Source organism: Thermobia domestica, chromosome 7 (genome assembly GCF_964235325.1).
Source record: "Thermobia domestica chromosome 7, izTheDome1.hap1.1, whole genome shotgun sequence".
NCBI classification, from domain to species: domain Eukaryota; kingdom Metazoa; phylum Arthropoda; class Insecta; order Zygentoma; family Lepismatidae; genus Thermobia; species Thermobia domestica.
Genome location: NC_137460.1, coordinates 172,763,282 through 172,778,442, shown reverse-complemented (window position 1 = coordinate 172,778,442; position 15,161 = coordinate 172,763,282).

Below are 15,161 nucleotides of genomic sequence, written 5' to 3'. Positions count from 1 at the left end.
ATTGCTATACTTCCCGTTCCTATGCAACTATAATAATATTCGAGAGTGCTTCCTGCTGAAGAAATCTACTTAGCACTCATAACACTCTCACGTTTTTCTTGATCGTTACCATATAGAAACTGCTTAATCTAAAGAGTTGTGTAGTTACGGATAAATTACATCAACAAAGACTCCTGTTTGCTAAAACTCGAAGCTAACAAATATGCATTTAGTTAGCGTCCTTGCTGTTCACTAAGGCTTACATACAGATTTGTGTAGGATTGAGTATGTTCAAATCTATCATTAGTAATATTTTTCCAAATGTTTCCTGTAAAACTTGCTATTGAACCCATTATATTCAAACCTCCGAATCACCTTTACTTTGGTCCTGAGACTGGTGATCTGATCGAAAAAAGAAATATAGAATCTATTTTAAGTTCCTTTGAGATATTCTCTTAGCCACTTACACGGTGGAAAATAGTTACGGTATAATCAGTCCTGTCTTCACTACCACAGTAGTAACACTGGTCAACACAAGGCCACAAAACTGTGGGCTATTCAAATAATCTTTTCATATAAACTCACTGTATGCTTTGATTAATAAGTGCCACTCATTTCATACAGCAGACAACGTCATTCATTTCAGAAATATCTTGATGAAAATTTTTATATCGAAGTTCTTGAATGAAAAAGTAATCCGATATCATGGTAGCATTGTTTTGATAAGAATATCGTATCACAAATCGTAATTCTGACATCCTCTTCCTACTTAATCTATATACTAATGTTCTTGGTGTGTCAGTGCTGACTTACTCGGAAGATTAAATCTAATCTTCTTTCGCGTTTCGCGTTTCGATTTCCTTTTCTCAATCATCTTTTGAATAGCTATTCATCTTGTGAAATCTTCGCCACAACGATTCTGGAATTGTTAGTTACACACCTTTCCTTTTGATATAAGCAGTGTATTTCTTCAATAACTCAACATCAAATACCAATACTATATACTCTAGTCCCCTACATACACTAAAGAACTGCAACAAAAGTGCAAAAAGCACATGTGTTATGACATTCATTCAGCTATGTATACGTAAAAGGTGTTCAAATCCTACCTGCAGCTGATAAAATTTCTGAACTTTCGAAAGTTGTACCGCCCTTAGGAGGTCTTCACTTGAGTAATTTATAAGCACAATTCGATACTTTATGTCAGGAAATGGTATAAAAGAACTTTGGGATATCCTGTACGTGTAGAAAACGAATATTCTCAATTGCCATGAATGCTCAATATCATTGAGAACTCACTTATACACTTTGCTGGCTATCTTTACATGTAGTTATGAATAGATTTACAACATTCGGAAGAGATGAAACATTCATTATCTGCGATCTTGTTCAAAAATGTCTGGAAAGGGAAATAGATATGCAACATTTACAAGAAAATGAAGCTGTATAAAAAAAAAAACGATATCTAGGAAATCTCAAAATTAACACGATCACCTATACCGAACCGGCAAACTTTCTCTGCAGTATATAGGAGAAGTCAGAATGGTATTGATATTTAACCAGAGGGGACTAGAAACTTCATTTGGATAGAACAAGGGAGTTAAAACTTCATTTGCAGGCAATTTAAATATTGCTTCCGTTTTTTCACGCAGCTGGTCATTTTTTCTATGTAAAATTTCCACATCACTATACTCAGCAGATGGAATCCTTGAAGGCAACTACGGTATCAGATGATTACAAGAAATTAACAACTCAAGTCGCCGAAAAGGAGGCCTTCTGGTGCGAAGTAAAAGGGATATCCACGAAATTTTACTGGGGGATTAACTCAACGTCAGACACTACGTTAGTAAATTAACCCTTCTCTCCCAAATACTGTCACGATAACAGATGTTCTATGGACCTTTTCTAAGCAACAGTTTGTCATCTGAGCGGCACGTTGAGCTAATGCCACTTTACTTGTGTGATAATATCTCAATCCGCATGTATGTCAATTTGACTGCGGTGAATATTGCAGAGTCTCTGTTGACTTGAGTTTTAAAATCTACACGTAGAAGAAAGTGTCCTTCTACACACAATGGTGTGGACTAATCATGTCAAGTCATATCTGCGTTAAGTACGTATATACATTATGTTAAGCATTATTTGCACCTTATATTTTATGGATATAAATTACAATTAGACACTGAAAGTGCCGACAGGCCATAAAAAGCTTACGGGAAATATCTGCAACGATCGATTTTAATTCTGCCATTGAAGAAACGACAATTCAATCACAGTTGTTGAGAAACTTCAAATGAAGCAAACAGTTTTCGAAGGAGCAAAAATAAGCTGTATATGGACAAAAGTAATGGGAGAAACTTCAAACGGGAAATCTGTGGCTGTTGATGTCTCTTATTACAGATCTTTTAAGAATCTTGCTAGAAGACTTCATGAGCAGTTGCTGTTTCTCTTAAGCCCACATACAAGCAGAACTGAAAGGAAATGCTACGAAATCTTTAAATTAAAAAAAAAAAAACTCTAGCGTCATTAAAAGTCTGCTTTCACTTTTTTCATGAAGCAACAGACCGTGAAACGACTTCAGCTATACAAAGGAGAGATTAGTTGGAAGTCTACAAAATCCTTCAAAAAGCAAAATAATTGCGTAAGTTAGTCGGTCTTATACCAACCATATCTCAATCCTGACAAAATAGTGAAGATTAGACATTTCTTATTCGCCTGTATGGAGAAGGAAGCATGCCCACTTTGTTATAAGCCATATCAGGTATAACAAAGAATTAGTTACGAAGCGTCAATATGGCTACTTTTCCCCCTACTAACACGGCAGATGTGCAGCATTTAAATAGGAAATATTTCAAAGTCCGAGCGAAATGGTCGAAGCATGAACCCAATCAAATGAGGTTAGGGTATGCGAATTCCAGGACACACACAGCTACCATCAGTTCCAGCCGGATAAGCTTACTTAAATGTAGATAAAAAGTGACTGCAAGAAAGGAGTGTGAACGAACCACATCTAAGAGTAAAAGAGCCGATATTAAGAATTCAAGGTTTTGTTAATTGTGCCAAAAGAATTCATGTACAAATTGCAGATTTGAAGAAAATCTCATATAGATGATGACGAAAAACCGGTGTAGAAAGCAATATGTCATTGACAACGGCTTATTTGCTGATTCAATCAGTTATAGTTATTATATCGTAATAATTTCCCCGCTTTATAAACATAACAAAATGGACATGAAGACGATATTGATGTAATTTTAAATGAAGGTAAAACGGCAAGGTATAAAACATGAATGTAGTTTGTTTATATATCTACATATTTTGGAATCCTATAACACGAGCGGCTTGGGTAACCGAAAGGAAAACGAAGCCGTAGCTGAACACATTTTAATTTAACGAGCTTAACCAATTTATTTATATATCACGTTCGCGTACTACAGTATCATTCAATTGTATGTTTATAACATTTGTTTCTTGTTTGATTATTTATCTGTTAAGATGTTCAACTGCAGAAAATTGACCCCAAGTCCTGCCATCTGCAAGGACATTTAAAATTGTGTAACCGCCCTTTAGGTTTCTTCTGTCCTACAAAGAATCAAAGTTTAACACTCTTAATAAACTACAAAGTTTGAATATTCCGATCAAGCAACCACTCCATGTTCGTTTGATACAAGTGTGGGTCGTAAAAATGAAAACTGTACTACACATCGATCCCATTTGGTTTCACCTTTTTGCCCTAGGTTTTATGCTTCATAAAGATAATCAATACTTACTGCTCTGCACGTTTTTCTTTTGCGACAGTACCAAGCTGTTTTTCAAACAGAAGCCCACAAAGCTTACCAATTTTCTGTAACAGTTTTATTACACTTCTGGTCGTAAGCTTGTAAAGAATTCACATGTATTTTATTGGCCTCGAACTCTAGTACTAGATCCTTAGGTACGTGAATACCTTGTAAAACCGTGGTTTGTAAGACAAGTCCTAAAGATTATTTAGAAAAGCTAGCGGTGTAAAACACTGATTCGCGTTACACACCTGGGAAAACAGGTGTAGAACAGAGACACCAACAAAGTTATCAATTCACAGATTGTTCTTAACTAGGTTACATTGGGAGATTTCCAGTTAAGTACACCAGAAAGATATAAAACTAACTAGGCTTGGTACGGCCGCAAAGGAACAAGGTGCTGAGCACTAAACATTGATTACTCTAATGTCGTATAAAACCTAGGGCAATAAAGTGAAACCAAGTGGAATCGACGTCTATTAGAGCTTTCATTCTTACGACCTCGTCTTGGATAAAAATGTACATGGGATGTTTGCATGAACGGAATATCCAAACATCGTTCTTTATTAAGATGTTCTTACAGTGAACTTTGCTTCTATGTAGGAGAACGAAAACTAAACGGTACTTACAAAATTTTAAATTATCTTGCCGATGGCATGATCCTTGGAGTCAAATATCTGCTGTTCAAGATCTAAACAGATAAACAATCAAACATGAAAGAAATGTTATACAATTTAATGATACTGTAGTACGTGTATGTGATATCTAGATGAATTGGTTTAGCTCGTTAGATTAAATGTGTCCTGCTACTGTTTCGTTTTTTCTTCGGGTAAAAAAACCGCTCGAGATAAAAGATTCTAAAATATGTAAACATAACAGGAAACCACTTTAATGTTTTATACCTTGTCTTTATACTTTCATTTAAAGTTACATCAAGTCGTCCTCATGACCAGTTTGTTTTTTCTATAAGGCGGAAACGTTATTACAACATAATAATCATAAGTGATTGAATAAACAATTAAGCCGATGTCAGTGACATATTGTTTTTCTACAGCTGTTGTTCGTCATCAACTAACACAGATTGTCAACCGATCTGCTATTTGTACATTAACTCCTCTGGCAGAATGCACAAAACTTTGAATACTTCATATCGGCTTTTATACTCTAACATGTGGCACGTTCACACTCCTATTTTGCAGTCACTATTTAACTACAGGTACGTAAGCTTATCGGGCTGGAGCTGATGTTAAAATTGTGGGTCCTGGAATTCATATACACTAACCTCATTAGTTGGTATCACGCTTAGAACATTTCTCTCTTGCAGTTGTAGGTACTTCCTATTTGAATGCTGTACAGCTGCTGTGTTAGTAGGGGGAAAAGTAGCCATACTAATGATTTGCAACTAATTCCTTGTTATACCTGATATGGATTATAGCAAAGTGGACATGCTCCCTTCTCCATACAGGCGAATAAGAAATGTCTAATCTTATCTATTATGTCAGGATTGTGATTTTGGTTATGGAAGACCGACTAACTTACGCAATTATTTTGCTTCTTTAAGGATCTTGTAGGCTTCCAACTATTCTCTCCTGTGTACAGCTGAAGTCGTGTCACAATCTGTTGCATCATGAAAATAGTGAAAGCAGTCTTTTAATGACGCTAGAGTTTTTTTTTTTTTTTTTTTTTAGAGATTTCGTAGCATTTCCTTTCAGTTCTGCTTGTATGTGGGCTTAAGAGAATCAGCAACTGCTCATGAAGTCTTCTAGCAAGATTCTTGAAAGATCCGTATCAGACCCATGAAAGCCACAGATTTCTCGTTTGAAGTTTCTTCCATTTTTGTTGTCCATATACAACTATCTTTTGCTCCTTCGGAAACTGTTTGCATCATTTGAAGTTTCTCAACAACTGTGATTGAATTGTCGTTGCTTCAATGGCAGAATTAAATTTGATCGTTGCAGATATTTCTCGAAAGCTCTTTCTGACCTGTCGGCACTTTTAGTGCCGTATTTTAAATTATATCCATAAAAAATAAGGTGAAAGAAACGTTTAACTAATTTATATGTGTAGTTAATGCAGATATGACTTGCCATTTTTAGTCTACACCATTGCGTGTAGAAGGACACTTTCGTCCACGTGTGGGTTTTAAAACTCAAGTCAACAGAGACTCTGCAATATTCACCGCAGTGGAATTGACATTCATGGGGATTCAGATATTACCACACAAGGAAGGTGGCATTAACTCGACGTGCCGCTCAGAAAAGTTTCTTCCACTTTTTCATCGTGATGAACATTTTCCGATTCATGAAAATTTCTTACAATTGTTTCTACAGAGGAATAAAACTTTCCGAAACACAAAAAGTTGTTTTACTTTTTTCTTCAATATGAAAAGTTTTAGACTCAAAAATTTCTTCAATTTTTCCATATAAGACACAAAATATTTCGATTTTTAAACATTGTTTCACTTGTTCCTATATAGTACTGATAATTGTGTGTGCCATGAAAATAATCAGATTCTTTAAACGGTCCTTCACTTTTTAACATCTTTTTACATAATTTCATCAATTTTATGAATACTGACGATCTGTTACTTGATCACTGATATTTGTTACAGCGGAAAATTTTCCGAAAAAATATAGAAAACTTTCAACCTAACACCACGCCTAAACAACGATGTAGGAATGGGGAGTATGTTTTTATGAGTCGGAGAATTTTCAACACTGTACAGGACAGACAATTCTTCGGTCCATGAAAAATAGTTTCACATGTTTCTACATAGTACTGAAAATTGTCTGCGCTAAGAAAATTTTCAGATTCTTTAAACGATCTTTCCCTTTTTAACATTTCTATACATTATTTCAATCAATTTTATGAATACTGAGGAATTGTTACTTTATCATTGATATTTGTTAACGAAAAATTTCCGGAAAAGTATAGAAGAAAATTTTCCACTTCACCACGGCTATACAACGATGTAGGAATAACTAGAGTATGTTTTTTTGAATCGGAATATTTTGCAAGCTGCAAGCCAATAAGAATTTAGGAATACATGACGATGTCCACCGCTGACTTCTAGATTTCACAGCATTATAAGAAGGAACGTCGAAGCCGTTTAGCCTTATCGGGCTGCTCAAAAGAGAACCCTCGAATTATTGGCACGCCTGTGGCCCCCTAAAAAACTAATAAATTCAAACATCGCGTCCATCCTCAAAATTAATTCTTTAGTCACCGTATCACTTAGAAATCGCTCTCCTCCCTGATTAATATCTCTTTTCAGACAGTGTAACATACTATTACAATGAAGTCTAGTGATATCACGTTAATGATCTTAATTTTCTCATTTTAAGGTGAAGTCTGGCGTTGCAGATGCATGTTAAAAAAAACATTCAGCAGCACAGGGATGGCAGCCTTTTCGCAAGTAAACCATCAAATTGTCAATCATTTTAACGCGCTTTTTCTTTACTAATTTTACGAAAACAATAACTTACGAGCTCACCGTGATATTCCTTATTTCTCTGGTAATGACTTCTTGTTTCGCACGTCGTTGGGTTTCGCATGTCACTCGAATATTTCGAATTGGCAAGTCTTAAGGACTATATGAGTATCCGTACTTTTCTCATTTGAATCTACCCGCACTCGTCCGTTGTACTGCAAGCAAACTGATTCTATTTCTTCTAATGCAAGCATCATGGCGGATCTTAACATCTACTGTTACTAACTTTTTATCTAAATGCATCCTAATATCTACATAACTATGTTTTCAACTTTCTTCTAGCCAGTGTTAACGGCTCTCAGCTGGACTGTGCAAGAAATATACTCTAGGCAGTTGCCATGATATTCCTTTATATGCAGCGAAAAACTATGCCGAACTCTACAGATGATTTAGAGCTTGTAATTTGTAAAGGAATTTCCTTGGTGATCTAGGGTGGCTCTGGTCAACGGCCATAGATATGTTCGCAAACATAACAGGCCAAATGACAGTCTGGTTCAGTGTAAGAGATGGGTACACTTGGTAAACCTCAGCTGCTGGCGATTAATCGGGTCCATTTTTTGGAGTAGCTTTCTACTATTGAAAAGAAACCTTTGAGTCGGTGCACAGGAGACGCAAGCTGTATTCACGTCAGCGAGATGAGGTAGTATTAAATTTAATATGACTACAGAAATTCTTCTTGTTGATCATTCCGTCTCAGATATGAAAGGGGTTGAAAGCAAATAGAGTTGATGCACTAGTCTGCTACTGAGTGAAAGCTGACCAGAAATTTACTCACCGGTGAGAAAACGTTGAGAAATATAATCGTGGCCTCATTAAGCACTTTTTCTGCGAATTAGGAAAGATCCATGAGATGTTAATTTCTTTGAAATGATCTGATACAGTAGTTGCATCTAAGCATTTCATCTCCTGAGTTTAGTGATGTGAAAATTTTGCATAGAAAAGATGATAAGATTCGTGCCAAAACGGAAATATTAATTGCCATATTGATATCATCACGCAATATTGAATACGGAAACCCATATTGATTTCATCATCCAAAAATTGTCGAATAACATCGCAGATCCTAGATTTTGTCATCTGCTCAGAGTGTTGTAAATCTCTTCATAACCACACGTAAAGGTAGCCGAGCAAAGTCTAGAAGTGAGATCCCAATGATCTTGAGTAGTGATGGCCATTCAGCATTGTCACTAAAGTTGCCTTAACGAACAGAATCCCCCAAAATTCTTCTATACCATTTCCTGACATAATGTATCTAATCGTGCCTAGAAAGTAGTTAAGTGGAAATCTCGTAAGGGCGGTACAACTTTGGACAGTTCAGAAATTTCGTCAACTGCAGGTACGATTTGAACACCTTTAAAGTATGATGGCTGATCTAATATAATAGCATATGTGCTTTGTCCACTTTTCTTGTACTTATTTACTCTATGCAGAAGATTAGAAATAGAGTATTTGTTCTAAATGTTGAATTATTGAAGAATTACAGAAGGACTACTCTGCTTATACCAAAAATACAAATGTATATCTCAGCATTCCAGAATCGTTGTGACGAGGCATTTAAAAGATGAATAACTATCCAAAAGTTGTTTGAGAAAAAGATATCGATACGCGAGAATGTTGTGAAGACTTAATTAATTCTTCCGAACAAGACAGTCTTGAGACACCAACAACATGAGTATATATCATTAGAGGGGAAAAGAATTTCAGAATTACCAATTGTGATACGATATTTCTATCAAGACAATGCTACCGAGATATAAGATTACCTTTTCATCAAGAACTTGGGTATAGAGAATTTCATCAAGATAATTCTGAAATGAATGAGTTTTCTGCTCTATGAAATGTGTGGCACTTAGTTGCTAAACAAAGCATACAGTGAGTTTATATGAAAAGATTATTTGATTAGACCACAGTTTGGTTGCTTTGTGATGACCAGTGTTGGGAAGCTGGTAGCGAACACAGGCCTACTATACCCTAAATATTTTCCACCTAACCGTCTAAGAGAAGTTCTCAAAAGAACATAAAATCGATTCTTTATTGTCTCATTGATTAGATCACCGGTCTCAGGCCGAGAGTAAGGCTGTTTCGGAGGTTAGATTATAATGTGTTCCATAGCAAGTTTTACAAGATACAATCGGGAAAATATTATTAATGATAGACCGGAACTTAAAGAATCCTACTTATCTCTGTATGTAGGTCCTAGTGAGCAGCAAGGACACTAATTAAATGCATATTTGATAGCCTCGAGTGATAACACACATGAGACTTTGTTTAAATAATATATCTGTAAGAGCACAACTCTTTGGATTAAACAGTTTTTATCAGGCTAACGATCAGGAAAAAGGTGAGAGCGTTATAAGCAGTGATGTCAATTTTCTGGAAAACTTTCCGATTCATTAAAACATATCCCACTTATTCCTACATCGTTGTGCAGCCGTGATGTGAGGTGGAAAATTTGCTTCTATACTTTTCCGGAAAATTTTCCGTTCTTAACAAATATCAGTGATCAAGTAACAGTTGCTCAGTATTCATAAAATTGATTGAAATCATGTATAAAAATGTTAAAAATTGTAAGATTGTTAAAAGAATTGATAATTTTCATGGCTCAGACAATCTTCAGTACTATGTAGGAAGAAGTGAACAATTTTTCATGAATCGAAGAATTGTCTTTCCTATACAGGGATGAAAATTTTCCGAAAAATTTTGAAACGGAAAATTTTCCGTTTCATAAAAACATACTCCACGTATTCCTACATTGTTGATTAGCCGTGATGTGAGGTGGAAAATTATCTTCTATATATTTCCGGAAAATTTTCCGTTCTTAACACAAATATCAGTGATCAAGTAACAGTTCCTCAGTATTCATAAAATTGATTGAAATCATGTATAAAAATATTAAAAAGTGAAAGATCGTGTAGAGTCTGAAAAATTTTGTGGCTCACAATTTTCAGTACTATGTAGGAACAAGTGAAACAGTGTTTCATGAATCGAAATATTTTGTGTCGAATGGATATATGGAAAAACTTTTTGAGTCGGAAATTTTTCATCTTTTTGAAGCAAAAAGTAAAACAACACTTGTGAATCGGAAAGTATATATTGCTATTGATCCCCAAGTTTCTCAAGAACTGTGATTAAATTGTCGTGGCTTCAATGCCAGAATTAAATTCGATCGTTGCAGATATTTCCAGAAAACTCTCTTTTGGTTCTCGGCACTTTTAGTGTCTAATTGTAATTTACATCTATAAAATATAAGGTGAAAAAAGCGCTTAACATAATCTATATACGTACTTAACGCAGATTTGACGAAATTTTTAGTCCACACCATTACGTGTAGAAGGACCCTTCCTTCTACGTGTGTGCTTTAAATCACAAGACAACATCGAGTCTGCAATATTCACAACAGTCGTATTGACATTCTTGTGTATTCAGGTATCATCACATAGGGAAGGTGGCATTAGCTCTACGTTCCACTGAGATGAAAAATTTTTCCCTTAAAAGTCCTGTAGAAGTTCAGTTATCGTAACAGTATCTTGGAATGAATGATTAATATAGCTAGTGCAGTGTCTGGCGAGTTAATCCCAGAGAAAATTTCGTGGCCACATGAAGCACTGTTCGATAATCATATAACATGGAACCGCTCCAGAAGGCCTCTTTTCCTGCGAATTGTGATGGTTCCTTGAGTTGTTGATTTCCTGTAATCACCTGATAGCGTAGTTGCCTTGCTTGCACCTGCTGAGTAAAATGATGTACAAATTTTGCATACAAGAAATGACCAACTTGACCCCATTGTAATAGTTTCTACATTGTCTCAAAAGAGATATTAATCAGGGACGAAACCGATCTCTAAGTAATGCGTTTATTAAAGAAATAATTTTGAGGATGGACGGGGATATTCGCATTTTTATTAATGGTTTAGGGTGCAACAGGCGTGACAATAATACGAGGGTTCCCTTTCGAGGTGTCCGGTAAGGCTAAACGGCTTCTTCGTTCCTTCTTAAAATGCTGTGAAATTTAGATGTCAGCAGGGGACATCGGCATGTATTCTTTAATTCTTATAGGCTTAAAGCTAGTAAAGGAATCAGCACCGAATCGGAGGCCGCAGGATCTTATGTTGTGCACCTAGGTCTTAAAAACGAATCAGTTCTCCTTTTAGAGCTTCTTAACGTGGATATACTTCAGCCTTTAATAAGACGAGGGTATCACGGACGTAACGTTTTGGGAACTTACAGCGGTTTGTTTTAGGTGGGCCCTTGGGATTGAGAAAGGTTGTGATACCATATGTAAAAAACATAAGTATTAATTTCTTAATGATAATAATCGAATTACTATACTTCCTGTTTATTTGCAACTACAATACTATTTGAGAGTGCTTTTTCCATAAGAAATGTACGTTAGCCCGATGTAAATTGATTAATCCAAAGAGTTGCGTTGTCACTGATTAATTACTTAAAGGCTCCTCTTTGTTAAGACTCGAAGCTAACAAATATGCATTTAGTTAGCATGAAATATGATAACTAGGGAATATACAATGTAGTATTCACTAGGTTCCTGTCTATCATTATTCCGATTGTATCCAGTAAAACTTGCTATGGAACCCATTATATTCTAACCTCTGAAACAGCCTTACTTTGAGCCTGAGACCGATGATTTAATCGATGAGAGAAATAAAGAATCAATTTTAAGTTCTTTTGAAATCTTAGACAGTTATGGGGAAAATATTTACGGTATAGTAGGTCATGTTTTGGCTACCAAATTAATATAACTGGTCATTGCAAAGCAACCAAACTGTGGGCTAATCAAATAATCTTTTCATATAAGCTCACTGTATGCTTTGATTAGAAACTTAGTGCCACACATTTCATAGAGCAGAAAAAGTAATTCATTTCAGAAGTCTCGATGAAAATTCTCCATATTTAACTTCTTGAATGAAAAAGTAATCTGATATCATGCTAACATTGTCTTGTTCAGAAAAGCATATCACATTTCGTAATTCTGACATCCCTTTTACCTCTAATAGTATATACTCATGTTCTTGAAGTGTCGATGCTATATTACTCGAAAGAATCAATCGTCTTCGCTCGCGTTTTGTGTCTCGATTTGCAGTTCTGCTTTGGAATTTTTGTATAGCTATTCATATTGTGAAAGATTCGCCACAACGATTGTGGAATTGTGAGATACACAAGGAGCAAAAGGTAGCCGTATAGGGACAGCAGTAATGGAAAAAATTACAAACAGGAAATCTGTAGCTGTCAAATGGTCTGATTCAGATCTTTTAAGAATCTTGCTAGAAGACTTCTTGAGCAGTTACTGATTCTCTTATGGCCACATACAAGCAGATCTGAAAAGAAATGCAATGAAATAATTAAATTATACAAACTCTAGCGTTTTTAAGAGACTGCTTACACTTTTTTCATGATGGAACAGGCTGTAACACGACCTTAATTATACGCTGGAGAAACAGTTGGCAGCCTGCAAGATTCTTCAAAAAGATAATGAATTGTACAAGTTAGTGTCTTCAACCTACCAAATTTCAATCCTGACAAAAAGGTCAACATTAGACATATGTTATGCGCATTTATGAAGATGGAAACATATCCTCTTAGGTATAGGACATATCAGGAATAACAAGGAAGTATTTACGAAGCTTCACTATGGCCACTTTTGCCCCTACAAAACGGCATCTGTGGAGCAATCAATTCGGATGTACCTCAAAGTCCAGGAGCTATATGGTCTAAGTATGAACCGAATCGAATAAGGTTGGTGTGTCAAAGAGGATATGCGAATTCCAGGACCCACACAGCTACAATCAGCTCCAGCCGGGTAAGCTTACTTACCTGTAGATAAAACGTCACTGCAAGATAGGATTGTCAACGAGCCACATGTTAGTGTAAAAGAGCCGATATGAAGTATTCAAGGTTTTGTGCATTCTGCCAAAGGATTTCATGTACAAATGGCTGATCTGAAGACAATCTGATATAGATGATGGCCAACAAAAGCTGTAGAAAACCAATGTGTCATTGACAACGACTTAATTGTTGATCCAATCAGTTATGATTAAAATTTTGTAATAAAGCCTTCGCCCTATAGAAGAAACAAAACCAACATGAAGAGGAATTTGATGTTACTTTAAATGAAGCTATAAATACAAGGTATAAAAATTGATGTTGGCTTATTTTTCATACATATTCTTGAATCCGCGATACAAAGAAGCTACACACGCCTGGTAGAACAGGTTTAGATCAGGGACATCAACAAAATTATCAATTGACATTTTTTTTATTTTTTTTTTTTGTACAAAGGTTACTTTGGGAGATTTTCAGTTAAGTACTTCTGAAAGATATAAAACTTCCTTGGCTCATTTCCCACATCTTGGACCACAAGCAATGAATTTCCCCTTTGGGAATAGTGTTCGAGGACTTAGTCTCGCTGCGCAAAAAAAGTAAAAGAGACTGCGATTAACTTTCGATTAGCCTGAAAGTTAAACTTGCGTCTATAAAAATTTTCTAGACGTCTTTTAAAACTTGACTCATTTCACTCCGTGTAATGTGGTTCCTGTCACCACGGCATGGCGAATCCTCAGGTTGCGGATCAAGGAGAAGGCCTGTAGAGATAGAGGTTAGCTGCGAATATACTGAATAAGTAGTCGCGGACAGCCGACTATGAGTGGTCCTCCAGCTTGGGGGTTTGGGTGGGGCTAACAAACTCATCCTGTAAAAAAAAAGTTCTTCTTCGGAAACATTCACAAAAGCCTCGGACAAGGACTGATAACTTGGCACGACCTCAGCAAAAGAAAACGGACATGAGATTTGGAACGTGGAATATTAGTAGTATTTATAAGGCAGGCGCGTTGAAAATCCGTAAAGAGTGAGTTAGAGAAATTCAGGAAGTAGGAGTACAGGAAGTTAGGTGGGAAGGAAATGGATCTTAGAATTCCTGAAATTTTACGTTCTTTTACGGGGAAAGGAACAAAAATCACCAGTTAGGAACAGGGTTTTTCGTTTATAAACGTATATTAACAGCAATTAAACGGGTTGAATTTGTCACCGACAGACTTTCTTTTATCACTCTTAAGGACGGTGGTGTTATATTATTTTTTCAAATATACATGCCCCAACTGAAGATAAGGATGACGAAATTAAAGACAGCTTTTACGAAGAAGTAGAACGGATATTTGACCAACTCTTGCGATACCATATGAAAACACTATTAGGGGATTTCAATGCGAAGGTAGGACGAGAGGATATTTTCAAACCGATTATAGGGAACGGAAGTCTGCGTAAGGAAAGTAATGACAACGGTGTTACACTCGTAAATTTTGCAACATCCAAAAACTTAATCGTGAAGGGTACAAAATTCCCACATCGCGACATTCATAAGTACACTTGGACATCACCAGACGGGAAAACAATCAAATTGATCACGTTTTAGCAGATAGAGGAAGGCTATCTAGCATAATTGATGTCTGGTAGACGGGCTGACTGCGACACCGACCACTACTTGGTAGCTGCGATAATACGAGAGAGGTTATCGTTGAATAAAGGTAATACACATTGTATAAAAACGGTGATTTTCAATTTAAAGAAATTAGAAGAGAGATAGGTAAGAGAGAAATACCAGATTGAAGTTTCGAATAGATTCTCGGCTTTAGAAGATTCGGAGTGCACTAGTGTTGAAGATACCTGGATTGGAATTAGAGATAGAATTAAAATTTCAGCAAAACAAAAATTGGGACACGCAGAAATAAGTAGGAACAAACCATGGTCCGACCAGGAATGCATAAAACTAGCAGAGAAGAGAAAACCCGCAAATTTACGCTGGCTAAAAACGCGATTTAAGTAAAATACACAAAATTTCTCAGATATCAGGCGGGAAATTTCCAAAACTTTTAGAACAAAGAAACGCGATTTTCTGAATGC